Source organism: Cricetulus griseus, chromosome 10 (genome assembly GCF_003668045.3).
Source record: "Cricetulus griseus strain 17A/GY chromosome 10, alternate assembly CriGri-PICRH-1.0, whole genome shotgun sequence".
In the NCBI taxonomy this organism is placed as follows: domain Eukaryota; kingdom Metazoa; phylum Chordata; class Mammalia; order Rodentia; family Cricetidae; genus Cricetulus; species Cricetulus griseus.
Genome location: NC_048603.1, coordinates 13,527,123 through 13,554,916, shown reverse-complemented (window position 1 = coordinate 13,554,916; position 27,794 = coordinate 13,527,123). Strand labels below are relative to the sequence as shown.

Here is a 27,794-nt window from a genome sequence, read left to right as displayed (position 1 = left end):
CTGTCTCTGTCTCTGTCTCTGTCTCTCTCTCTCTCTCTCTCTCTCTCTCTCTCTCTCTCTCTCTCTCTCTCTCTCCCTCTCTCTCTCTGTGTGTGTGTGTGTGTGTGTGTGAGAGTGTGTGTTACAGGCGGTGCATTTCCCAAGTAGTCAGGGAACCTGACCAGATTCTTAGCATGGCCGGAGTATAAAGCAGGCTCAGAACCTGCTGATTCCTCACGGAGGTTAGCGCTGCTCACCCTGAGTCAGAAGGCCGGCCTGCCCTCAGCTGACACGGGTGACACGGAGGACAGGAGGCCACACTCTCGACCCTGAGCTGACCCCTGTTGAGTTGCCAGGGTGGAGAGATGGAGAAGCTGTGCAGCCGCTGGCACCCGTAGGAATGAATGGGCGAGCCACCGTCATGCCAAACCCACTCCAGTCTCAGCCATTCCCAGGGTCCCCGGCGATGCCACCCTGGTCCAGGGTCCGGACAAGGTCACTGAGACTCTTCTGGCCGCGCACGTGCACGGGTGCCCAGTCCGTGAGCTCAGAGTGTTGGGGTCACGGTAGCTGTCGTCGCCAGCATCAAACTGCATCCCGGTGATTCAGAGATAACGCCTGGTCCTTGCTCTCGAGCAAACCCAGAGCAGCTCTGCTTGGTTAGTGCATTTTTCCTTGCGACTCCTCCTTCCTGAAGACTCGAGATGCTCCACATGCAAACAGAGACGCCTTTGCTTCCCATCCCGGCCAGGGAACGCTGTGGGTTGGTTGCTACTCCGACAACCCTATTTGCCAGAACCATTCACGTGATGCCCCTGGTATAGGGCATCCTGGGAAATATAGTTCCTGGCCCGGCCCCACGCTAAAGGCGAACCCAGGGACCGCTGCTGGTCGGTGTGCCCACTTGGCGGCACCCTCGACGACTCAGTTCTAGCAAGCGACCACATTTCCTACCATCGAGACAGCTTGTATCTTTCAGCTGCCAAATCGGCCAAGATGTGAGCCCACACTCTGCCTTGGCTCTTGCTAAGGCAATAGGACGTCACAGGCTCTTTTTTTTTTTAAATTTTATTTATTATGTATACAACATTCTGATTCCATGCATATCTGCACACCAGAAGGGCACCAGATCTCATAACGGATGGTTGTGAGCCACCATGTGGTTGCTGAGAATTGAACTCAGGACCTCTGGAAGAGTAGTTGATGCTATTATCCTCTGAGCAGTGTCTCCAGCCCCCAACAGGCTCCTTCTTGATCTTGTTTTGATTGAAGATGTCAAGATAAAAAGCTAACCTTAGCGCTGAGTGAGGCAGGAGGCTCCTATATAGGATGCCAGACTGCACTGCTGGGCAGCATCCAAAGGACCAGGGTTGTCTCGAAGTGTGCGTGTGTGTGCACCTGTGTGTGCACGTGAGCATGCGTGTGCTGTGCTCGTGTGCATGTGTGTGCGTACATGTGTGTGCCTGCTCAAGCTTTCCTCCTCTCAGGGCAGACCACCCCAAATGTCATGGATGCCACTATGACACTGGTTTGTAAGAAGATTGAGCTGGGCTTGGTCATACAGCTCAGTGGTAGTGTTTGCTCAGCACCCACAAGCCCATACCTTTCTCATAAAATAAATCAGTGAAAAAACAATTGAAAAGGCTGTGTTCCCCTGAGCCCATCTGCTCTTTACTTGGTGTCACCTTGAACGGCCCCACGGAGACACTGACATCAGCTCTGCTCGCCCATCGGTGAGGGCTCAGCAGCCAGACAGCCAGCTTGGGAGTAAACCCTTTCCTGTCCCTAGATGATCACAGCCCCTCAGGCCATCTTGACATCAGCTCTGGGAGGCAGCATGCAGCAGAGGCACCGGCTAAAGGAGCCTGAATTGCTTTTCTGTAAGGCCCAGGTTGCTCCCTCCCCTCTTCCGGCCTCTAGGGACACTGCTCACATGCGGTGCACAGAAACCTGTGCAGACAAAACATCCATGCACATAACTCCGAGGCATGTCAGCTAGGCGAGAAAGCCTCCAGGGAGTCTTTGGAGGGGCTGAGTGTGCTTCCTGCAGTTTGGGAGCACGGCGGTGCTCTCCAATCCGACTTTGCACAGGTGAGGCCGGGCCTGAGCGTGTGGCTCTCAACCAGAGGCCTGGGGTAGACCCTGGACACAACAGCAAAGACAGACAGTCGGTGCTGGACGTTGAGGAACTTGGGGGTTGGAACTTGACTGCACATAGCAGACCTGAGGGGACTTGGTGAACAAAAGATTCTGATTTAGCTCTACCCTCTCCCAGAGGGGCAGGGTGGTGTGTGTACCCAGCAAGCCGGGGCCGTAGGATTCAAACATGACCCTTTCCGCCCATCATGGCCTTCTCCCTGTACATAGTCCGGGTGCCTCCCCCACCTTATGGTCAAGGCAGGCACACACAGAAAGACGAAGGGCTTTTGAAAACGAACCGCCACGCCTGGCTGGGTAGGAAGACACACCGGATCTCTTGCGTTTTAAAGACAGGGGTAACTGAACGTTCCCCAGTAAGAGCTGGGAGACCCATAGAGTGCTGGGGACGTTTTTTCAGTTCTGGTAAAAACTAGATTGTCTTGCCAAAGGGGAAGGGGCGGTGTCAGAACCCGGCCTGCGGCTCCGCCGCTAGGGGGCAGCATTGAGCCGGAACACAAAAGGGAATCTGCAAGCCATGCTAATTGTCAGGAACTCAGCCCAGGCTGGCGATTTCATTTTCGTTTCTTAATTCAGACCTTAAAGAGCGTGACAGATACAATCACAGAGAGAAAAGACCGCGTTTTGCTTTTTCCTCGTCCCGAATGCCTCCTGGAGAACAAGAAGCTGCAAGGCAAGGTTCCCTCCCGGGCTGTGCGGGGCCCATGATTAGAGGACCAGACAATAACACAGAGACCGGAAATTTCTTATCTTTGGGGTGGGCGGGTATCTGGTTTGATTTCTTTCTTTTCTTTCTTTTTTTTTTTTCTTTTGGCTCACTCTACCTGGAAATGGGTGTAGACCACGTTCTCTGCATCTGCATGGTTCACATTCCTTCCTGAATGTTTCCTGTGTTGTGGTTGTTGCTTTTGTTTTGTTTTTTTTTTTGACGTTGTGGGGATGGATCAGGGAGAGTCCTGGGAGCTGTCAACACGCCAGCTTTATTTAGAATTCAAAAGAGAGCTCCACCACCCCCTAGCGGCTGGGCTAGGTCTCCTGTCCTACTGGCCAGGTCCACACTGGCGGAACTGGAGATGTGCTGTAGGCCTCATGCACTCATCTCTCCACTGAGGGCTATGAAGTCCTTCGTGCAGTTTGCCTCCCAGCAGAGAAAAGGCTGGAGGGCTACAGCCATCCCTGCTCACCTTGGCCTGGCCTGCACCGCACGTAAATCCTTATTGGTCAGAGGGGCCCACGAGTCATTGCATTGGGAGAACAGAGCTGGGCCAGGCCTTTGAAGAACTCAGAGAAACCACCCCTGGATCCTTCTCTCAAAGGCTGCTGTGTGGTGGAACCATAAATACTTAGGAAACTAGATGAAGAGGCCCGGAAGAAAGCCCCGTGTTATACCAGATACACCCTAGCAATATCCTTTCCCCTTCCCTCCCTTCTGAGCTCACCCCAAAGATTTCCGTAAAATGGTTGGAGTTTATACATGGTTACATCCGGAGAGCCAAGGAGGGCTTCCTGGAGAAGATGGCACCCCGCTAAACTCAATATGAACAACAGGAGCAGTGACACAAGGAGGTTCCGGGAAACACTTCAAAGCTCTGAATGTTAGCTAGGCATGGTGGCTCCAACTTGTAATCTCAGTATTTCTGAGGCTGAGGTAGAAGGGTGGTAGGGAGTCGGAGGTTGGCCTGGGCTGTATAGTGAGTTTCAGGACAGTCTGGGCTAGCATGTAAGCATCCGACCTCCCTCCAGACAGGAAGATCTTATGAGCAGCAAGAGGAGACGTCTTGGCCTGGTCCAGATTCAGTTATCTAATAACACTTTCACCGTGATTGGCAGTGGCCAGCGGTAATGTGGAAATGGTTCTTATTGTTCATTTAAAACACTAATGACAGCGTGTGGTCAATCCCCACATATAGCTATGCTTGCTCATAAGCATATACTTCATATTAGCATATAATAAAAGAGGCCCCGGAAGCCTTTGTTGTTAGGGTCACCGTGTGTTTGTATTTGTGAAAATCAAAAAGATACTAGCTTCATTTGACTCTCACACTTTGAGCACTGGGAGAAGCCTACGTTTTGGATTTAAGTATGAGGTGAAAATCAAATTCTAACCCTGAACAGCAAAGCTAGGTTTAAATGAATGGACACTGCCCTCTCTGTGTGGTGAGTTTCCTGACTGGACTCGGCATTATCGTCTTAGGAAAGTGGTGATTAACATTAGGGCTAGCAGGTCCTATCCCAAAGGATAACACAGACTCTGTTGACCCCCTTTGGAAGGCCTCACCTTTCATAGGGAGCAGAAAGGATTTGTGATAGGTAGGGTTTTAGTTGGGGTGGGTGATAGGGGAGGAGGGGAGGGAGAAGTGATCTAGGATTGCCATACAAAACAATCTTGTTTCTAATTCAAATTTTTAAAAAATCTGCAAAAAAAAAATTATCAGAGCTATCAAAGGGAAATGAGCTCACCAAGGAAATGATTCCGAGGCTACAAAACAATCTTAATCCACGGGAGACAAATCCAAAACGCTCTTCAAAACAAGCACTCTCTCGTTCAGTCCCAGGGAGGGAACTGACACAGCTGTGTGACACACTCATGGTTAATGAGGATCTCCTGTTACTTGGGTTGTACCAGGGAAGGTGTGGGATGTTTGGCAAGCAAGTCAGCGATGCCTGCACCAAATCGAGCCCCAAGAAATGTAAAACAGGGACATCATTGACATACAAGGGACCCAAGTGTCTAGATCCTTGCCCCAAAGTGTAGGTGTGTGTCATTACAAAGCTGCTCCCCACCCACTAGGCAAGTAATGATGTTTGTGGGGTACAAATAACAGCAGGAAGGGGGTGGATCCCCCAGATTGGATTTCTAAACTGACATGCAAGGGAGACCAGGTTTTCAAGGGGAGTGTGGTGCTGGGTGATCCATACCTAGGGTCCCCAGCATGTGGGAGGCTGGGACAGGGAGGTGGCTCCCAGTGTGAGGCAATCACGGGTGTGTGAACGTGACCAAATACAGGGGCATGAAATGTCATAATGAGTTAGAATGTTAGCACAGCCTGGAATAATCCCAGCACTTGGAAGGCAGAAACAGGAGGATTGCTATAAACTCCAGACCAGCTTGGGCTAGGAGAAAAAAAAAAAAAAAAAAGAAAAGAAAAAAAGAAGAAGGGAGGAGGGAAAAGAGATGCCATAATGATGTCATTCTTTTATGATTAATATATGCTAATAAGAACCCGGAATTGGACGGATGGCTCATTGAGGACTGATCACCAACGAGCACATAAAACACCAGACCCGCTTACGATTCCTCGTTGCACACAATAAACAAATCAGATGCTGTAGACCACAAGGAAGGGTGAGAATGAAGCTCCTGGAGCAAAAGGTTGGTGGGGGTGTGCTAAGTCCAGAGGTCTAACCTCTCTTCTCCCTTCCTCTCTTTCCAACCACAGACTCAGAAGGACAACGAACAGAATTCTAGCCTCCTCCTGTAGCAGCAGCAACATTTAAGGATAAGTGAACGTGTGCGGCTTAGAACCCGATCAGGTCAAAGTACGGGTGAAAGACGGAAAGGTCTGTGTGTCAGCTGAGAGGGAGAACAGGTACGACTGCCTTGGATCCAAAAATTACAGTTACACGAACGTCTGCAAAGAGTTCAGCTTGCTGCCGCCGTGTGTGGACGAGAAAGAAGTGGCGTACACACGAGAAAGAAGTGACACAGCTCACCAGCTGTGTCAAGATTGAATCTCCATGTTACCCTTGCACTTCTCCCTGACACCCCTGCATCCCCTGGGGCCCCTGCGGCACCTGAGGCGCCTGTGGACGCTGCGGGCCCTGCGACCCCTGCTGCCCCTGCGACTCTGCGGCCCCTGGGGACTCTGGGGACCCTGCGGCCCCTGGGGACCCTGCGGAACCTGCGACCCTTGCAACCCCTGCGGACCCTGCAGCCTCTGCGGACCATGCGGATCCTGCGACCCCTGCTTCCCTTGCTATCCCTGTGGCAGCCTATTCTCCTGTAGGAAGATGCTCTTGTAACAAGTATTTAGAAGCTATGTCTTAGCAGAAGTCAGTCCTCCAGCCAGGCAGCTTGTCAGCACTTTCTCTTCCCCTTCTCATAGCCCATGTGGTTCAAGTGTACAAGAAACTGAAATACATAACTGCAATCTGATGCATTGTGTGCTGGTTTTTGGTTCGACTCCTAGCAGAGTTAGCTAATTGAAGAATTAAGGGGAGATGAGATGAGATGAGATCTGATCTCCCAAGTACTCCATACCCAACAACCTCTAAACCAGAGGTGTCCCCAACACTAAGTAACCCGGTGAGAGGGCCCTGCCTGAAAACACTGTGAGAGTACTCTGGGTGGAAGCCAATACTCAGTGAGGATTTGGTGGTGAGGCCACCTCCTTCCCAAGCCCAACAGGACTATGGATTTTACTGGGGGACGAGACAATCCTAAGGAGAATAGTGCAAAGTGCAGCATGTTAGAAGATCCAAGACAGGGCAGCCATCCAAATCCAGAGTTTCAGCATTCCTGGGGTTTTGACTCTGCACTTCTGGCTCAGGGTAGTTTGCAGCCTCCTGGGGATTTATTGCCACTCAGTCTCTTTCCAATTCTTGAAACTGGTTTTAGGCACAAAAGGTCAATGGAGCAGGGAAGTACAGCTTCAACCATTGAATTTGGATCCTCACTGACATAGCTCAAGAGCCATTCTTGTTTGTTTTTGAGGTTGTTCTTACTGTGTAACTATGGCAGTCCAGAAAACTCATTATATAGATAAGGCTGGCCTCAAGCTCACAGAGATCTGCCTGTCTCTGCCTCCTGAGTGCTGGGACTAAAGGGGTGTGCCACCATGCCTGGATTCCAGAGTTGGCTCTTGACTGCTAGGGGATAAAGGAAGTATAAAGGAAGAATGAAGGGACCCCGGGGAGGAAATGGCTGAAGCTGGTCTAGATTCTTAGAGGAAACACAAACCCTTGTTTGCATAGTTACATCCTTTAATTGGTCTTAGCTGTGAGTGGATTAGTTTTCTCAGTGAGGGCTGCACTTGGGAATCACTTGAGCAGCTGTAAAATATGGACCAGGCTATGAAGAGGGTTCAGTGGGTAAGAGTGCAGGCTTCACAAGTGGGAAGACCCGGGTTCAAATCCCCAGTATCCACAAAAAGTTGGGTGTGGCTGTTCATACTTAAACCCCAGCATTGAGGAATGGAGATGATGGGTCCTGGGAACTTGCTGGCCTAGGTAATGAGTTTACAGTTCAGTCAATATCTCATTTGGGGTTCTCTAGATTGACAGAAGCGGCAGAATGAATATACATTTAAAGAAACACATTCAGTTGGCTTACACAGTACAGTCTGGGTTGGCTAAACATTGGCTGCCTCACAAACCAATGTGGCAGAAAACCTGGCAGTTTCTCAGTTCCTGGGGCTTGGTGTCTCAGATATCCCACTCTGATGCTAAATCCGGGAGGGTTCCTGGAGAGCATCTTGTCTGCAGACCCTGTTGAGAGCCCCCTCAAGCTGGATTCTGCTACAGTGCAGATGAAAGTGCCAGTCACAGCAAAGGTAAGCAAAGTGTCTTTTTTTTGGGGGGGGGCTTTTTTCTGGAGCTCCCACCTGTCCCGCGCTATATTCTTGCCGGCAAGAATCACTCGGATGTGATTCTTGTCGGCAAGAATCACAGTACACTCGGATCCTTCTGCAGGAAAGCTTTAATGCATCTTGAGAGATGAGAGCATAAGCTTACCAGAGCGGAGACCCCGAGCCAAGAATCCCGTCCCCTAATAAAGGCTGGCAGCCCCGCCTGGGACGTGTCACCCTATGATTGGCTTCAGCTCCTCAGGCCAGATGAGCCATGGAATAGGCAGAGATCAAGGAAATGGAAAATTACCCAGCGCCTGCGAAATAATTTACATTCAGTGCCTGCAGGCACCATCATTGTAATGGAGAATGCAGGGACGGCTCCCTACAGATCCCCCTTTTTTATTAATTAATGATAAGGCTTTATATTTTTACAAGCAAATAGGTCACCCATATGTTGAGGGATAGAGGCAGAGGTTGTACCTTCCCAATCAAACATTAAGACTGTGTACAAGAGTCGCCATCAGGCTGTTAGCTTGACCCGAAGCGCTCTCGACCTGTCCTCTGCCGTTTTTCTGGGAAAGGGAGACTAGGGCAGGCAACCCTTATGCAGGACAACATGCCTCCCAGAGAAGCCTGCATACTGGGCAACTCTCTGTGCGATGCCTTGCTCAACATCCCTCATGGGCTGCTCAAACCAGACACACTACCCTGTGCAATGAGCCTAGGCTCCGGGTGTGCAAGAGCTGTCTGGCCGGCGGCCTATTGCTTAAGCATAGTTAGCCAAATATCAGTGGAAGCCCCTTGTTTTAAAGTTACAAGCGCTTGGGCGATAACCATCTTGTCTCTCTTAGTTTGAGCCTTGAGCCTACAGACCAGCCAGAGAAGTAACACCAATCCGCAGCAAACGGCTGCACCAAACAATCCCATCCCCACCCATTTCCTTAAAATAGGAGACAGCTGAAGCTATCTATGATGACAATCTCTCCGTCAAGGACAGGAGTTAATCTGGATAATAATGGCTCTCAACTCCCAGGGAGAGGGTGGAGTTCCGACTTTTGAAGGTCCGAAGGGGCTCTTCGGGTGAGTCTTTCCGGGATCCACAGGGGATTCTCTTCATCCTGTGGAAAAACACATATAGCTCCCCTGGATCTTATGAGAATAGGATCCGGGCCTCTCCAAAGACCAGTTAAGATATCTTTCCATTTTACCATTTCCTTTGGCCTTTCAGGTTCTGAGGTGTGGCGCTTGGCCGCAGTATGGCCCTGAGCGTCAATGTTTAGAAAATTAAGGGTAAAGAGTGCCATGGATATTGCAACTCTTGGCACCGAGGGTAAGGATGCTCCCATTCCCTCCTTTTGTTTGATTAAATAAGACTTAAGTGTGCGATGGGCACGTTCCACAATGCCTTGTCCTTGAGGGTTATAAGGTAGGCCAGTCAGATGGGTAACTTCCATCTGTCTGCAGAAGTGCTGGAACTTTTGAGAGGTATAAGCCGGCCCATTATCTGTTTTTAGGATATGAGGCTTTCCCCAGGCACCCCAGGCCTCTAAACAGTGTTGAATCACATGCCTGTCAAAGGCGTGGCACAAATTATGCCTGAGCAGGTGTCCACTGAGACATGAACATATTGGAGTTTTCCAAAGGAGGCAACATGTGTAACATCCATTTGCCACATCTGCAGCGGCCTAATGCCAAGCGGATTTATTCCTACATGAGGTGCAGGTAAAAATTCACAGCAGTTTTTACATTGAGTAACAATTTGTCTAGCCTCCTGCTTTGTCAAAGCAAATCGACGGCGCAAGTTTTCAGCCGTCACATGAAAGCGCTGATGAAATTCTTGTGCAGCTTGTATCTGGGTGGACAAGGCGGCAGCCATCAACTTTGTGGCCCGGTCTGCCAAATCATTCCCAGAGGACATAGGTCCTGGGAGCCCCGAATGTGCTCGAACATGAGTGACAAAAACAGGGAACCTCCTGTTTGATAGGGTAATTTGTATTTTTTGAAAGATACCTGCAACTCTGCTGGAGGGTCGTATTATACCAGCAGTTTCAAGGAGGTTGACTGCATTAACCACATAGGAGGAATCTGACACAATATTAAGTGGCCCCGGAAAGGCCTCAAGGACTTCCAGCACCACTTGGCATTCAACGATCTGGGGTGAGGTTTCATTGAATTGTTTAGAAACTACCTTATTTCCTATAACATAAGCCCCTACACCGGTTTTGGAACCATCAGTATAAACCACCGTCCCATTTGGGATTGGATGCTTTGCTGTCATCTGTGGAAACACTATAGCCTGATTTTGTGTAAATTGTAGGATTGGATGTTTTGGGGAAATGATTATCAATTTTCCCTGAAAAGGAGGTAACCAACACCGCCCAGTCATTAGATGTAGCTGTTAGAGTCTGAATTTGTGCAGCAGTGTAAGGTACAACCAAGAGATGAGGGTCCCTGCCAAAATGAGTGACAGCTGCTTTTATTCCCAGAAGTGCGAGCTGCGCGACAGCATCAGGATACCAATCAATGATCTTAGCGGGGGAAGCATTTGGGTGAACCCAAAGCAACGGCCCATGCTGCCACAAGACGGCGGTCGGTAACTTAGCCGTTTTAAAGACACATAGGCTGAATGGCAGTGTCTCATCTATGCGATGCAATTGTGCATCCTGCAAGGCCTTTTTCACTTTTTGTAGGGCTTGACAAGCAGCCGGAGTAAAGCTTCTGGGGGAAGAAATGTGAGGCTCACCTTCCAGGATGTCGAAAAGGGGTTTTAAATCTGCAGAGGGGATCTTTAAAAAGGGTCTCAGCCAATTTATATCCCCCAAGAGTTTCTGGAAGTCATTTAAGGTTCTCAGATGATCCTTGCGTATTTCTATTTTTTGTGGGATTATTTTTGTTGGGGTAATTACTGAGCCCAGGAAGAGACCGGTATCTGAGACCTGGACCTTCTCTGACGCTATCTCCAGTCCCCATTGTTTTAACTCAGCTACCAGCATGGGGAATGCTTGTTGCAGGACCTCTATCTTCCTATGGCAGATAAGAATATCATCCATATAGTGAATCATAATCATGGATGTAAACTGCTTCCTAACAGGTTCCAATGCCTTTTGGACATACAATTGGCATATAGTTGGACTATTAGCCATGCCCTGTGGCAACACCTTCCATTGGAATCTCTTGTCTGGCTCCATGTGATTGAGTGAGGGAACAATAAAGGCAAACCTTTGCCGGTCCCGAGGAAAGAGGGGGATGGAGAAAAAACAGTCCTTAATATCTATAATAATAAGCTTCCAATTTTGGGGTAGCGCAGAAAGCAAAGGGAGGCCTCTCTGGACAGGGCCCAGAGGGCGCATTTGGTTATTAATAGCCCGCAGGTCATGGAGCAACCTCCATTTTCCAGATTTCTTTTTGATAATGAAAATTGGGGTGTTCCAGGGAGAAGTAGAAGTTTCTAAATGCCCCAACTGTTCTTGCTCCTGTATAAGTCTTGTGACTGCTTCCAGCTTTTCAGAGGATAATGGCCATTGAGAGACCCATACCGGGTCCTCTGTATTCCATGGTATGGGTCGTGAAGCCTCAACGGCCCCTAAATAAAACCCAGTCCTTTTCTACTTTGATTCCCTTTTTGTTCAATGGGCTCTATTCTACCTTGCTCCCTTCTGCCCAGGCCCCTTCCTGGTACATAGCCCATTTTTGTCATTATAGCTGATGCCTGAGGGGAATACTCATTGGTCAGGGTCATGCCCATGGCTTGTAACACATCTCACCCCCACAGATTTACTGGGAGGGGCAAAACATAAGGGGTAAAGCGTCCCTGCCTGCCCTCAGTGCTCCACCAGACCAAGGCCGCAGCACTAACAGCTGGAGAGGATTGATATCCAAGGCCTTGAAGAGAATGAGATGAAATCACAGTAGGCCAGGATTTCGGCCACCAATGCAATGAAATGATGCTTTTGTCCGCCCCTGTATCTGTAATCCCCTCAAATTCTTTTCCATTAACCAATAATTTCATAGTTGGTCTCTCATCTAGGGGTATGGCCAGATATGCTGAATCATTACCGGTAGAGCCCAAGGCTCTTTTTTGGGAGGTGCAATTCTCTCTATCCCCAGGGGAGGGCAATAGCACTAATTGTGCGATCTTATCTCCCTGCTTTATGGAGAACACGCCCCGAGGGCTGGAGCAGAGGACCTGGAATTCTTCCTTATGATATGGATCTACGATTCCAGGATACACAATGAGTCCTTGTAAGGTCAAGGAACCTCGGCCCAAAATGAGCCCAATGGTAGGGGGGGGGTAAAAGGCCCCGGAGACTGGATTGGGACCAGCTGAACATTCATTTGGGGCATTAATAAGAAGTCGGAGGCAGCACACAGGTCCACTCCGGAGTGTCCTCGGGAGTCCCTTCCTTCTCTGAGTTGCTTTTCCGGAACTGGTTCCCATATTTCTGAGGGCCCTGGGACCATGGGCCCCGAGGCCCGTTTTTTGGTTGGGACGCTTTAGGTTCCTCCCTAGGGGGTAAAAGCCTACCTTTTATGTCCCGCACAGATTTGCATTCGCTGGCCCTATGATAACCTTTTCCACAGCGCTTGCACAGCTCCATTTCCCTAGTCTTTTCAGGGGCTCTACAGTCCTTTTTAAGGTGCCCTGTTTTTCCACAGTTAAAGCAGGCAGACATATTTCGGCGCCTTTGGGTTTGTAAGATGGCTGCGGCCAAGCCTGCATTAGTAAGTGGCCCTCTGAGTTCTCTGCAGATCTTTAACCAGTCCTGTAAACCTTTACTTTTCCGGGGGGCTATGGCTGCTCGGCATTCTTGAGTTGCTTGTTCAAAGACTAATTGTTCAATCAGAGGCATGGCTTGTTCTGCATCACCGAATATCCGGCTAGCCGCCTCTGTCATTCTGGCCACAAAGTCTGAGAATGGCTCCTGGGGCCCCTGGACTATCTTTGTAAGATGTCCACCTGATTCATCCCTTTTTGTCAATGCCTTCCATGCTTTAATGGCGGCAGCTGATATCTGGGCATATATGCCCCAAATGTAATTAGTTTGATTGAGGGCATGTGGCCCCTGTCCTGTCAGCATTTCAAAGGTCCATTGTCTCTGATTTTCATTTTCTGCTGTGACATTGGCCTTTGCCTGTGCCTGGGCTGCATCATACCAAAGAGCCTTCCACTCCATATATTGTCCCATATTGGGGAGCACTGCCTTTACTGTTGTCTCCCAATCAGTGGGTGTCATAGCATAGTTTGCTAGTCTTTCTACTTGTATTGTTGTAAAATTGGCATTGACCCCATACTTCCGGACTGATTCAGCCAATTCTTTAATCTGATTATAGTCTACGGGAGCATGTACTCTCGCCCCCTCATTTTCAAAGACTGGAAAAGCCATCTGCAATTTCCTTCGCTCCTCTAATGGTAAAAAGGAGTCAGTACCGAATAATGGGGGTGCTGATGGAAGTACACCCGCTGGATTAACAGGCGATGGCCTCATATTTGCTTTCCCTTTTGGCAGCCGATATCTATCGGGGTGGTATCTGTCCTCTTTATATCGTGCTGCCTCCTCCTCTAGCTCTGCTTCCTTGCTAGAGTCTAAAATCTCAGAGTCTGAGCTGCTCAGCTCCAAGGCCTCTAGTTTCATTGTAGGGCAGAGGCTAGGTTTTGAGTCTTTATTTCTCTTAAATTTACCGGGGTGTGACCGGTTATTCCCTATTTTCTCTCCCCCTTTTTTTGTATCCTGGGGAGGGCCTTTTTCCTTAGACATGTCCTTCCTTTTTTGAGCTCCTAATCTCTCATCTCGTTCGGTTTCTGATATATTATCCTGTACCTCTTTAAGCGTTTTTTGACTCTCTGCTACCATGGGACGGCAAGCCTCAATCTCTAGACAGTTTTTAATTAGGTCTCTCTGTTTTGAAGAGCCCATTATGCTGGAGGCTACCTGGGGTAAGCTTGGTCTCTAACTGGAACACCAGCCATGGTGGGCATAATATAAGACCAATGTGAGCAAAATTAGAATAAAGACTAGAATTAAGGCCTTTCCATCCCATAGTGGTGACAAATTAAAAGCAAAGTCAAAAAAGAAGGTGTCAGAATAAAGCATACCTCTCCGAACTTACCACCCTGCAGTTCTGAATCCGCCCCGTTAGAGGGGTCTCCGCAGTGCCGGCGATGTTAACAAGTTCCCGGGTTTCGGCACCAGATGTCCCGCGCTATATTCTCGCCGGCAAGAATCACACAGACACTCGGATCCTTCTGCAGGAAAGCTTTAATGCATCTTGAGAGAGGAGAGCATAAGCTTACCAGAGCGGAGACCCCGAGCCAAGAATCCCATCCCCTAATAAAGGCTGGCAGCCCCGCCTGGGACGTGTCACCCTATGATTGGCTTCAGCTCCTCAGGCCATATGAGCCACGAAATAGGCAGAGATCAAGGAAATGGAAAATTACCCAGTGCCTGCGAAATAATTTACATTCAGTGCCTGCAGGCACCATCATTGTAATGGAGAATGCAGGGACGGCTCCCTACACCCACCAGAGGCTACAGCCCCTGTGTAGGGTGGGTCTCCACATGCTATGGAACAGATCAGGAAAAGCCCTCACAAGAGAGCCCAGAGGCTTGCCTTTCAACTGATTCCAAATCCAGTCAAGATGACAACCAAGATTAGCCGTGACAGTGAGAGACACCTATCTAAAGGAGGTAGACTGGAGAACAAGAAAGACAACATGGTCTCCCTCAGGGTTCTACACACCCACACATAGACACACATCCCTACACTCCTGTACATACACAATACATACCACACCATACACAGCACACACACACACACACACAAACATAGACACACATCCCTACACTCCTGTACATACACGATGGGCACCACACAATACAGAGCAAACACACACACACACACACACACACACACACACACACACACACGTACACACGTACACACACACACACTCATAGACACACATCCCTACACTCCTGTACGTACACAATGCGCACAACACAATACACAGCGCACAGTACACACACACATGTAGACATAGGTGTCGGGAAAAAAAATCATGCATTAGAGGATTTCTCGGGGTCCAAACCTCCGGTGCTCTGGTCTACATGGTATTGCAGATGCTAGCTGATTTGCTGTTGAATGTCATAGCCTCAGTGGAGAATGTCCCCTAGTTTTGCATCTCTACAGAACTAAGCCTTTCAATAGGCCTACACCAGAGCAGAGGGCTAAGTTAGTGCCAAGTGTGGACTGATAGGGTCTAGGAAGAGGAGAGACAAATGGCCTCATATCATGGTCAGGATAGTACAGTTAGAAAGCAACAAGGAAGTTGCTGAGTAAAGGAGAGACTCCAGTTTTGCAACATGGAACTGAGAGCTCTCTAAAGATGACAAGATGCCTGTGCCTGGTCTTTATTACTGTTGGGTTGCTAGGAGTTTCCAAGTCCATGTTCCCCCACTCAGGCGGAAACTGTGGCTTACATGGTTTGGGGCTGAGACATGCGTGGCCACGACACATAGGCATGCATCCCTATAGTTTTGTGCATATACAATATACACCAAACCACATACGATGCACACAGTATTCATGCACCCAAACACACACACACACACACACACACACACACACACACACACACTATACATATATGCTAAGTTGGGAGTGGTTTGCCTCATATACTCAGGGCCCAAGATTTGGTCTGTACAATCTTTCTCTCTGTGATTAATTTCTCTAGAGATTAAAATGCCAGTCAACTCATGACACAGCCTGGGCACCTGGGAAGCCTGAAGCAGAGAATGTATCTTCAATGCGAACCTAGTCTACAGAGTAATTTCCTGTCTCAAAATAAAAATGGCGGGGAAGCATTTTTATTTAAGATAGACTGTAGAAAGAATCACAACAAACATTCAGCACTCACGCTATTTTTACTAACAACTTTCATAGTTAATATCACTTTAGAAGGAATGTGGTTACCATGTTTGCAGAAATAATTATACCCAGACACAAACTGTTCTTTAAAAAATATGTTTATAGTTATTAAATAATTTTCAATTTTGTTTTTGTTTTTTTGTTTGGTTGTTTGGTTGGGTTTTCAAGACAGGGTTTCTCTGTGTAACGACCCTGACTGTCTATGATCAGGCTACCCTCGAACTCACAGAGATCTGCCTGTCCCTGCCTCCCAAGTACTGGAATTAAAGGTGTGCACCACCACTGCCAGGCCAAACTATTTCTATAGTTACAATGAACATCCCAGATTTTCTGGAACGACCCAGATTTCAGTGGCATAGTGATTAGGGACTAGAATATGTGCTCCCATGGGTCACCTGTGTGAGGTCAAGATTGTCTGAAAGATGGTAAATGGCTGGGCAGATCCCTCATGGAGCTCTGAAGCAACAGGAGAAAGGGGCCCTGGAGTCTAGTACACAGGCTGACCAATGTCCCTCCTGCATGGTGCCCACATTCCAGTGGAAGGATTTTAAGACTGACGGTTATCAGGGGTCACCCATGAGGACCCATGCAATCATAAGATCCTTAAGTGAAGGCAGGGAAAAGGAATCCAACCAGAGGCAGGGCTGTGACAAGCAGAGATTGAAGTCATCCCAGTCAGAGGGACACAAACCAACCGTGGCCTCCAGCATTTGGGCAAAGCAAGGAAAGAGGCCCCCCCATCACCACCAGTCTGCAAAGCAAGGAAAGAGCCCCACCCCCATCACCACCAGTCTGCAAAGGGAACTCAGGCCTGCTGGGTCTAACGTCCTGAAAGAGAAGAAGGTAATTAGTGTTGTTTTAAGCGAAACCTGTGGCATTTTGTTACAGTAACAACAGAAAATGAATACAGGATATCATCTAAGGTCCATGATCCATAGAATAGAGTTAGAAATAAGTTTCAGGTGGAGAAGAAATAGACCGACTGCCACTCCCATGCAAATGTCTAGACAAGGCAAATTCCACTCTCGATCTAGAGGGTGGGCTTGGAAGAACAAACACACAGAGACTGGAAGCATACTTCATTATCACTCTAACTTAGGTGGTAGCAGTGCCTTTTCCACAGGGCTGGGGTCAGGCCTCACAGTCTTATTCAGTTGGCTAGTCTGAACAGAATTGGAGCCCAGGAGATGAAAGGGAGTGGGAAGGGGACTCTTCCAGGCCATCAAACTCTGGGACTACACCTCATAGACAGACTTTGTTTTCTGCCTGGTCAGGCCACCCTTAGTCACAAATAAATACACAGAGGTTTATATTAGTCATACACAGCTTGGCCAATGGCTCAGGCTTCTTATTGGCCAGCTCTCAATTATTAACCTATATCTATTCATCTATGTATCTCTATGTGGTTTTGGTTTACTGGAACGCCCAGTGTCCTATTTTTCCGGTAGCTACATGGTGTCTGCCTGGCAGCTCCTTCTGTCTTTGTACAGCCTGGGTGGGTTTTATATATTGCCTTATAACATTTTTTCAGTAAACATGAGTTGGTTTATGGTTCATTTTTGATACTGGAGGAATGTGAATCTGGGTATCAAATAGCTGCAACAGATCATAGATTTATTGCTATATTAGCCACATATGGCCTCAGCCTTGCTCTTTGTCCTTTTGGCCACATAAACCTGGGTCTTTGTATAAACGCAAGTTTTATGGCGTTAGTAGATTAATACATTTGTGGAAAAGTCTTACTTGTTGGGGACATAATAGATTTGAACTCCTTGTCCCAAACACAAGTTTCATAATACCTGATAGAAAAGACTCATATTGAGAAGGGGAGAAGAGGAGGGGTGCAGAGGACATGAGGGAGCAGAAAGGGTGAGTCAGGGGAAGAATAGAAGGTAACAAGAATGGAGATATCATAATAGAGGGAGATATTTTAGGTTTACAGAGAAATCAGGCACTAGGGAAATGTCTGGAGATCTACAAAGATGACACCAGCTAACAATCAAAGCCACAGAGGAGAGACTACCTGAAATGCCCTCCCCTGATAATGAGATTGATGACTGACTTAAAAGCCACCTGATAGCCCACATCCAGCAGCTGGTGGAAGTAGAAGCAGACACCCACAACTAATCACTGAACTGAACTGGAACCCAGTTCCGATGCAGAGAAGGATGAGTGAAGAGCAAAGGTGTCCAGACCAGTCTGGTGAAACACACAGAAACAACTGACCTAAACATCGGGAAACTCTTGCCCCCCAGATACCAGCATGGGACTGATCCAGACCCCAGGGACATGGGTGTCAGTGAGGAATCCTTGGAAATCTACGGGACCTCCTGTAGTAGTTCAGTACTTATCCCTAGCCTAGGTGTGGACTTTTGGAGCCCATTCCACATAGAGGAATACTCCCTGAGCCAAAACACACAGGTGTGGGCCTAGGCCCTATCCCAAAGTATATGATAGACTCTGATAAACCCCCTATGAAAGGCCTTATCATCCAGGGGGAGCAGAAAGGATATGTGATAGGTAGGGTTTTAGTTGGGGGGGTAGGGGAGGACGAGGAGAAAGATAAGGGAACTGAAATTGTCATGTAAAACAATTTTGTTTCAAATTCAAATAAAAAATCTGAAAGAAAAAAAAAGACTCATATTTAATATTTTTTGCAACAGGACAACCTTGTTTCTTCCTTAACAATTCCAAGTCTTGGAAGGGAGATTTTTGCGGAGTAAAAGCATCCAGAGTGTCTTCAGCAAGGTGTAGACCGGTCCAATAGGGAACTGTGTGAAAAACCTTGAAGATCATACACCTGCATTCTTATAGCAGACAGTATGATCAGCCCAGGGATGGCCCCACCCACAATGGGCTGGGTCCTCTCCCACCAATCAGTGATTAAGAAAATGTCCCACAGGCTTACCTACAGCCAAATCTCCTGGAGGCATTTTCTTACTTGAGGTTCCCTCCTCTCTGATGACTTCTTCAGCTTGTGTCAAGTTGACATAAAACCAGCCAGAGTAATCATCCAATAAATGCAAATAAATGTTAAAAAAGAAAACAAATAACATTATATACGAGTAAGGATCAATGCACATCTCAGGTATGTCAAATCCACGATGCAAACCACAGTGGGGGCTAATGCCACAGCCAGCAGTGCTGCTGCAAAGCGAATCTAAACCTCGAAGGACTGGGAATAAATAGGAACAAGGGACGCAAGGATGACAACAAGAGAGGATTTCTGATCAAGCTGTAAAATACTATTTTTCTCAGAGACCTTATATAGCAGGTGAAGCAGAAAAAATTGGGGCAGGGACTCATCAGGGTAGAGGTCATTTTCCTGGTATATGAGTCCTTGGAGGTAGACAGGATAACAGGGGAGCAAGCTGAGAAATGTAAATAAAGCAGTTTGTTAGCAGGTGAAGAGGTCGCAGGAGGAAGGGTAGCTAAGTAACCTGACTGTGGAATGTTTGCTGTCACCTATTAGCCCAGGTTCTGATTTTTTGGGGAAGGGGAGAGGTAGATTGGGACTGTAGTTAGCTATTCTCCCAACATAATGGGTTACTCATACTGACAATCTTTTACAACAGATCCTATACAACAGTGATGGCTCCTGGCAGGCTAAACATTAGGATGAGGACTAAAGACGGTGAAAAGAATACATAAGACAAGGAGACAGGCGCTGTCAAAGTCCTCAGCATCCACATTTGGGAAATCTAATGTACTCTGTTCCACACCAGGACTACTGGAAGCAAAGATAAGAATCTTTGAGTGCCCTTGTATGCATACAGACCACATTTGGTGGCCGCAGAGCTGGAAGAGCTCGGTGTGTGATTACCTGGAACTGGAGTTATGGACGGTTGTGAGCCACTGTGTGGGTACTGAGAACTGAACCCAGGTCCTCTGCAAGGGCAGCCTATGCTCTTATCAGCGGAGTGGACTCATCTCTCCAGCACCAAAAATGCATTTCAAAGAAGGCCCAGCTCAGGTTAGAGCCTCAGCTATATTTAAATACTTCCATAGGTGGCACTAATGTGCCTCCAAGCCCCAGAGCCAAAGGCCCAGGCCTATCACAGGTAGGTCTTACACAACCTTCTGGGCGTTGGTGGAATACCCCTTTAATCCCAGCCATCTGGAGGCAGAGGCAGGTGGATCTCTGTGAGTTTGAGCCTTGTCTACAGAGCCAGTTCCAAGACAGCCTCCAAAGCCACAGAGAAACCCTGTCGTGAAAAAAACAAACAAACAAAACATCCCCAAAAAAACAAAGAAGCAAGCCGGCATTGCTGGCGAAAGCCTTTAATCCCAGCACTCAGGAGGCAGAGGCAGGCGGATCTCAGTGTGTTCGAGGCCAGCCTGGTGCCAGGATAAGGCTCCAAAGCTACACAGAGAAACCGTGTCTCGAAAAACCAAAAAAAGAAACAAACAAACAAACAAACAAAAAAACGAAAACAAAAAAAATACCAAAGAAGCAGAGGGGACATACTGACACTTAAAATAGCTGGTAGCTTCTAAGTTAGTATGGTGGAAAAACAACTTTTATTTTGTAAGTTACTGGCACTCACCTGTGTGTGTGTGTGTTTGTGTGTGTGTGTGTTTGTGTGTTTGGGTTTTCCTTTGCTTTTGAGACTGGGTCTCACCATAAATCCCAGACAGATCAAGAATTCTTCAGCCACAAAGTTTAGGGATCACAGGTACACAACACCCTGCCCAGTTCAAATCGCTTTTACTGTCATCCTTCCTTTTTATATTTTGTATTATCATGGGTTTTGTTAAGTTGTTCCGAATTTCTAGGGAGAATTAAGAGCCTTGAAAGACTTTAACAGCTGCTTACAATTTTGAAGCCTCATCCTAAATGGCTGCAGGTGCTACATTGAGCCAAAATAATCTACTTGAAACTGCAGTTGAAGAGGAGTTAGTACTCCAAGAGAGAAAGCACACCTCTAAGGTTTCCTTAAGGGTTTCTTTTCCCTTAAGGAAATGTGTGAATGTGCGCCCTTGAGTGCGGGTGCCCACACAGGCCAGAATAGGGCTTCCTTGGAGGGAGACTCCAAGGGAGGGTTGTGGAACAATGGGTTGTTCGACACCTGCTGTGGGTGCCAGGAACCATGTCAGGCTCCCTGCAAGAGCAGTATAGCCTCTTAACTGCCAGCTCTCATTCATGCATTTTAAATTTACTTTATTTTTTTCCTTTTCATTTTTTGTTTCGTCTAAATTTGATCTCATGCTAATTCTCCTCAGTCTCCCTTAATGCTGGGATTACAGATATGAACCACTTGGAGAGGGTTATGCTTCTGTTTGGTTGCATGTTTTTGTTTTGACTGGGTCATATTGTATAGATCCAAGCTGGCCTTGAACTCACAAAGATTTTCCTGCCTCAGCCTCCACCATGCCTTGTTTTGTTTTGTTTTGAGACAGGGTCTCACTATGTAGTTCTGGCTGACCTGGAGCTCACTGTGTAGACCTTCAAACTCAGATCACCTGCCTCTGTCTGCCCGGGATTAAAAGCGTCTGGCACCACACTCCACTAAAGGTTATAATTTCTTAAGACATTCTCATAACAAGTGTGGTTGGAAGTGCTTGCCTGGCCTGCTCAGAGCCCCAACTTCAGTGCCCAGGACAGCAAAAACCTGGCGTGTTGGCTCATGCTTTGTAATCCCAGAAATTTGGAAGTGGAGGCAGGAAGATCAGATAATTATCATTGGTTACGAGGTGTCTGTAAAGCCAGCCAAAACAAATTTTAAAAAGGAGAAAAGGTGTGCTTCAACACATTTCCGACATGTAGTTTAAACATAGGAAGCAAGCAGAACTGCTGTCTGCTAAGTACCTGCAAGAACCAGGAGAGAATAGAGTGCATATCTGACCCAGAAGCAGACCTGACACCTTATGACCAAGAAATTCAGAGAGGACCATGGGAGGCAGGCAAAGGCTGAAAGTGGAGAACTCACCCCATTCTTCAGTCACCTCCATAACAGGGCCACGCCCTGTGAGTGGCACACACACACACACACACACACACACACACACACACACACACACACGACCCTGGGGGAGGTGTAGCCCCGGTGTAACAGGTTTCAACATCTGGAGGATGTGTAACACAGCTTCTACAACCCTCTCTGCCAAGTGATGGAAACTGGATGAGAGGGTAAGAAGTAAAGGGAGTGGGGTGTTAAGGTTTTCCTAGCGCTTGTCAGAAACTTCGAGTCAACTCCCCTCAACGTTTGTGTGATGAGGTCAAGGGGTAAGGAAGACAGGGGATAAACTTCATTGCCTGAAAAGGTCTCCACAGGTAACAGCCCTGGCTCCAGCAGGTGGCTCCGGGCACTTCCCTGTGCCTCCAACACAGGGAATGTTTATTACCCTGGAACAGGTCATTCGAGTCTGCCCTCACCCTTTGCTCCACAGGAGTTTTATGTGGCTAGAGCAGAAGCTGACAACAAGGCTGCCTTACTGGTTTGGCTTTTCCAAAAGGTGTAGGAGGCTCTCGTTCAATGCTCAGCCTCAAAAAGCAGGTCCTGAGCATGAGGGGTGTGGTGTGTGTGTGTGTGTGTGTGTGTGTGTGTGTGTGTGTGTGTGTGTGTGTGTGTGCTAAAGTGGTGGGTTTTCCCCTAGTCGTGTGTGTGTGTGTGTGTGTGTGTGTGTGTGTGTGTGTGTGTGTGTGTGTGTGCAAGCACTAGAGGTGTTGGGTTTCCCAGGTAGTCAGGGAAATCTCTCTCTCTCTCTCTCTCTCTCTCTCTCTCTCTCTCTCTCTCTCGCTCTCTCTCTCTCTCTTCTCTCTCTCTCTCTCCTCTCTCTCTCTCTCTGTGTGTGTGTGTGTGTGTGTGTGTGTGTGTGTGTGTGTGTTACAGGCGGTGCATTTCCCAAGTAGTCAGGGAACCTGACCAGATTCTTAGCATTGCCGGAGTATAAAGCAGGCGCAGACCCTGCTGGCTCCTCCCGGAGGTTAGCGCTGCTCACCCTGAGTCAGAAGGCCGGCCTGCCCTCAGCTGACACGGGTGACACGGAGGACAGGAGGCCGCACTCTGGAACTTGAGCTGACCCCCTGCGGAGTTGCCAGGGTGGAGAGATGGAGAAGCTGTGCAGCCGCTGGCACTCGTAGGAATGGGCGAGCCACCGTCATGCCAAACCCACTCCAGTCTTAGCCATTCCCAAGGCCCCCGGCGATGCCACCCTGGTCCAGGGTCCTGACAAGGTCACTGAGACTCTTCTGGCCGCGCACACCAGCCCAGTCCGTGAGCTCGGGGTGTTGGGGTCACGGTAGCCGTCGTCGCCAGGATCAAACTGCATCCGGGTGATTCAGAGATAACGCCTGGTCCTTGCTCTCGTGCAAACCCAGAGCAGCTCTGCTTGGTTAGTGCATTTTTCCTTGCGACTCCTCCTCTTGAAGACTCGAGATGCTCCACATGCAAACAGAGACGCCTCTTGCTTCCCATCCTTGCCAGGGAACACTGTGGGTTGGTTGCTACTCCGACAACCCTATTGGCCAGAACCATTCACGTGATGCCCCGGGTATAGGGCATCCTGGGAAATGTAGTTCCTGGCCCGGCCCCTCTCTAAAGGCGAACCCAGGGACCGCTGCTGGTCGGTGTGCCCTCTTGGTGGCACCCTCGACGACTCAGTTCTAGCAAGCGACCACATTTCCTACCATGGAGACAGCTTGTTATCTTTCCGCTGTCAAATCTGCCAGGATGTGAGCCAACACTCCGCTTTGGCTCTTGCTAACGCAATAGGACGTCACCGGCTCCTTTTTTTTTTTTTAATTTTATTTATTATGTATACAACATTCTGCTTCCATGTATATCTGCACACCAGAAGAGGGCACTAGATCTCAAACGGATGGTTGTGAGTCACCATGTGGTTGCTGGGAATTGAACTCAGGACCTCTGCAAGAGCAGTTGATGCTATTATCCTCTGAGCGGTGTCTCCAGCCCCCACAGGCTCCTTCTTGATCCTGTTTTGATTGAAGACGTCAAGATTAAAAAGCTTTCACGATAAAAAGCTAACCTTAGCGTTAAGTGAGTTAGGAGGCTCCTATATAGGATGCTAGACTGCACTGCTGGGCAGCATCCCAAGGACCAGGGTTGTCTCGAAGTGTGCGTGTGTGCACCTGTGTGTGCACACGATATGCGTGTGCTGCACTCGTGTGCATGTGTGTGCGTGCATGTGTGTGCGTGCTAAAGCTTTCCTCCCCTCAGGGCAGACCACCCCAAATGTCATGGTTGCCACTATGACATTGGTTTGTAAGAAGATTGTGCTGGGCTTGGTCTTGCGGCTCAGTGGTAGTGTTTCCCAATACCCACAAGCCCATACCCTTCTCATGAAATAAATCAGTGAAAAAACAATTGAAAAGGCTGTGTTCCCCTGGGGCCACACGCTCTTTTTTGGTGTCACCTGGAACTGACCACGGAGACACTGACATCAGGTCTGCTCGCCCATTGGTGAGGGCTCAGCAGCCAGACAGCCAGCTTGGGAGTAAACCCTTTCCTGTCCCTAGATGATCACAGCACCCCAGGCCATCTTGACATCAGCTCTAGGAGGCAGCATGCAGCAGAGGCACCGGCTAAAGGAGCCTGAATTGCTTTTCTGTAAGGCCCAGGTTGCTCCCTCCCCTCTTCCGGCCTCTAGGGCCACTGCTCACATTCCATAAAATGGTTGGAGTTTACACATATTTACATCTGGAGAGCCATGGAGGGCTTCTAGGAGAAGATGGCACCCCGGTTAGCTCAATATGAACAACAGGAGCAGTGATACAAAGAGGTTCCGGGGCACACTTCAAAGCTCTGAATGTTAGCTTGCCATGGTGGCTCCAACTTGTAATCTCAGTATTTCTGAGGCTGAGGTAGGAGGGTTGTAGGGAGTCGGAGGTTGGCCTGGGCTGTATAGTGAGTTTCAGGACAGTCTGGCCTAGCATGTAAGCATCCGACCTCCCTCCAGACAGGAAGATCTTATGAGCTGCAAGAGGAGACGTCTTGGCCTAGTCCAGACTCTGTTATCTAATAAGACTTTCACCGTGATTGGCAGTGGCCAGCGGTAATGTGGAAATGGTCCTTATTGTTCATTTAAAACACTAATGACAGCGTGTGGTCAATCATCAGATATAGCTATGCTTGCACATAAGCATATACTTCATATTAGCATATAATAAATGAGGCCCCGGAAGCCTTTGTTGTTAGGGTCACCATGTGTTTGTATTTGTGGAAATCATACAGATACTAGCTTCATTTGACTCTCACACTTTAGCACTGGGAGAAGCCTAGGATTTGGATTTAAGTGTGAGGTGAAAATCGAATTCTAACCCACTGTGAAATTGAACAGCAAAGCTAGGGTTAAATGAATGGATACTGCCCTCTCTGAGTGGTGAGTTTCCTGACTGGACTCGGCATTATTGTCTTAGGAAAGTGCTGCTTAATATTAGGGCTAGGGGGGCCTATCCCAAAGGATACGATAGACTCTGATGACCGCCTATGGAAGGTCCAGCTTCCAGGGGGAGTAGAAAGGATGTGACAAGTAGGGTTTTAGTTGGGGGGGGTGACAAGGGAGGAGGGCAGGGAGAAGGGAAATGGGGTTGTCATACAAAACAATCTTGTTTCTAATTCAAATTTTTAAAAAATCTGCAAAAAAAAATATCAGAGCAAAGGGAAATGAGCTCACCAAGGAAATTATTCCAAGGCTACAAAACAACCTGAATCCACGGGAGACAAATCCAAAACGCTCTTCAAAACAAGGACTCTCTCGTTCAGGAGATGGCTCCCCAGGGAGGGAACTGACACAGCCGTGTGACACACTCATGGTTAATGAGGATCTCCTGTTTCTTGGGTTGTACCAGGGAAGGTGTGGGATGTTTGGCAAGCAAGTGATCAATGCCTGCACCAAATCGAGCCCCAAGAAATGTAAAACAGGGACATCACTGGCATACAAGGGTCCTGGTGTCTAGATCCTTGCTCCAAAGTGTAGGTGTGTGTCATTACAAAGTTGCATCCTACCCACTAGGCAAGTAATAATGTTTGTGTGGTACAAATAACAGCAGGAAGGGGGTGGATCCCCCAGATTGGATTTCTAAACTGACATGCAAGGGACACCAGGTTTTCAAGGTGAGTGTGGTGCTGGGTGATCCATACCTAGGGTCCCCAGCATGTGGGAGGCTGGGACAGGGAGGTGGCTCCCAGTGTGAGGCAATCACGGGTGTGTGAACGTGACCAAATACAGGGGCATGAAATGTCATAATGAGTTAGAATGTTGTTAGCACAGCTTGGAATAATCCCAGCACTTGGAAGGCAGAAACAGGAGGATTGCCATAAACTCCAGACCAGCTTGGGGTAGAAAAAAAAAAAAAAAAAGGAAAAGAAAAAAAGAAGAAGGGAGGAGGGAAAAGAGATGCCATAATGATGTCATTCTTTTATGATTAATATATGCTAATAAGAACCCGGAAATAGACGGATGGCTCAGTGAGGACTGATCACCAGCAAGCACATAAAACACCAGACCCTCTTACAATTCCTCGTTGCACACAATAAACAAAGCAGATTCTCTAGACCACAAGGAAGGGTGAGAATGAAGCTCCTGGAACAAAAGGTTGGTGGGGGTGTGCTAAGTCCAGAGGTCTAACCTCTCTTCTCCCTTCCTCTCTTTCCAACCACAGACTCAGAAGGACAACGAACAGAATTCTGGCATCCTCCTGTAGCAGCAGCAACATTTTAGGATCAGTGAACGTGTTCGGCTTAGAACCGGATCAGGTCAAAGTACCGGTGAAAGACGGAAAGGTCTGTGTGTCAGCTGAGAGGGAGAACAGGTACGACTGCCTTGGATCCAAAAAGTACAGTTACAGGAACATCTGCAAAGAGTCCAGCTTGCAGCCGTGTGTGGACGAGAAAGAAGTGAACCACTCCTACAGCTCGGCAGCTGTGTCAAGATCGAATCTCCATGCTACCCTTGCACTTCTCCCTGACACCCCTGCATCCCCTGGGGCCCCTGCGGCACCTGAGGCGCCTGTGGACCCTGCGGGCCCTGCGACCCCTGCTGCCCCTACGGCTCTGCGGACCCTGGGGACCCTGCGGGCCCTGGGGACCCTGTGGAACCTGCGACCCTTGCAACCCCTGCGGAACCTGCAGCCTCTGTGGACCCTGCGGACCCTGCGACCCTTGCTATCCCTGCTATCCCTGTGGCAGCCTATTCTCCTGTAGGAAGATGCTCTTGTAGAACCTATTTCTTAGCAGGAGTCAGTCCTCCAGCCAGGCAGCTTGTCAGCACTTTCTCTTCCCCTTCTCATAGCCCATGTGGTTCAAGTGTACAGGAAACTGAATACATAACTGCAATCTGATGGTGTTGTGTGCTGGTCTTTTGGTTCGACTCCTAGCAGAGTTAACTAATTGAAGAATTAAGGGGAGATGAGATGAGATCTGCTCTCCAAGTACTCCATACCCAACAACCTCTAAACCAGAGGTGTCCCCAACACTAAGTAACCCGGTGAGAGGGCCCTGCCTGAAAAGAACACTGTGAGAGTACTCTGGGTGGAAGCTAATACTCAGTGAGGATTTGGTGGTGAGGCCACCTCCTTCCCAAGCCCAACAGGACTATGGATTTTACTGGAGGACCAGACAATCCTAAGGAGAATAGTGCAAAGTGCAGCATGTTAGAAGATCCAAGACAGGGCAGTCATCCAAGTCCAGAGTTTCAGCATTCATGGGGTTTTGACTCTGCACTTCTGGCTCAGGGTATTTTGCAGCCTCCTGGGGATTTATTGCCACTCAGTCTCTTTCCAATTCTTGAATCTGGTTTTAGGCACAAAAGGTCAATGGAGCAGGGAAGTACAGCTTCAACCATTGAATTTGGATCCTCACTGACATAGCTCAAGAGCCATTCTTGTTTGTGTGTTTTTGAGGTTGTTCTTACTGTGTAACTATGGCAGTTCGGAAAACTCATTATATAGATAAGGCTGGCCTCAAACTCACAGAGATCTGCCTGTCTCTGCCTCCTGAGTGCTGGGACTAAAGGGGTGTGCCACCATGCCTGGCTTCCATAGTTGGCTCTTGATTGCTAGGGGATAAAGGAAGTATAAAGGAAGAATGAAGGGACCCTGGGGAGGAAATGGCTGAAGCTGGTCTGGATTCTTAGAGGAAACACAAACCCTTGTTTGCATAGTTACATCCTTTAATTGGTCTTAGCTGTGAGTGGATTAGT

General features: G+C 48.3%; 1 long non-coding RNA gene and 1 pseudogene across 1 annotated transcript; both read left to right on the top strand.

Annotated features, from left to right (window-relative positions):
* The first annotated feature begins 2,838 nt into the window (after positions 1-2,838).
* LOC113837395 lies at positions 2,839-6,292 on the top strand. The gene is made up of 3 exons (XR_003487967.2): positions 2,839-3,975; positions 5,358-5,482; positions 5,577-6,292. It is a non-coding gene; the product is annotated as an uncharacterized LOC113837395 (long non-coding RNA).
* A 1,285-nt stretch (positions 6,293-7,577) lies between these two features.
* On the top strand, positions 7,578-26,813 carry LOC113837410 (annotated as a pseudogene).
* Positions 26,814-27,794: the final 981 nt, after the last annotated feature.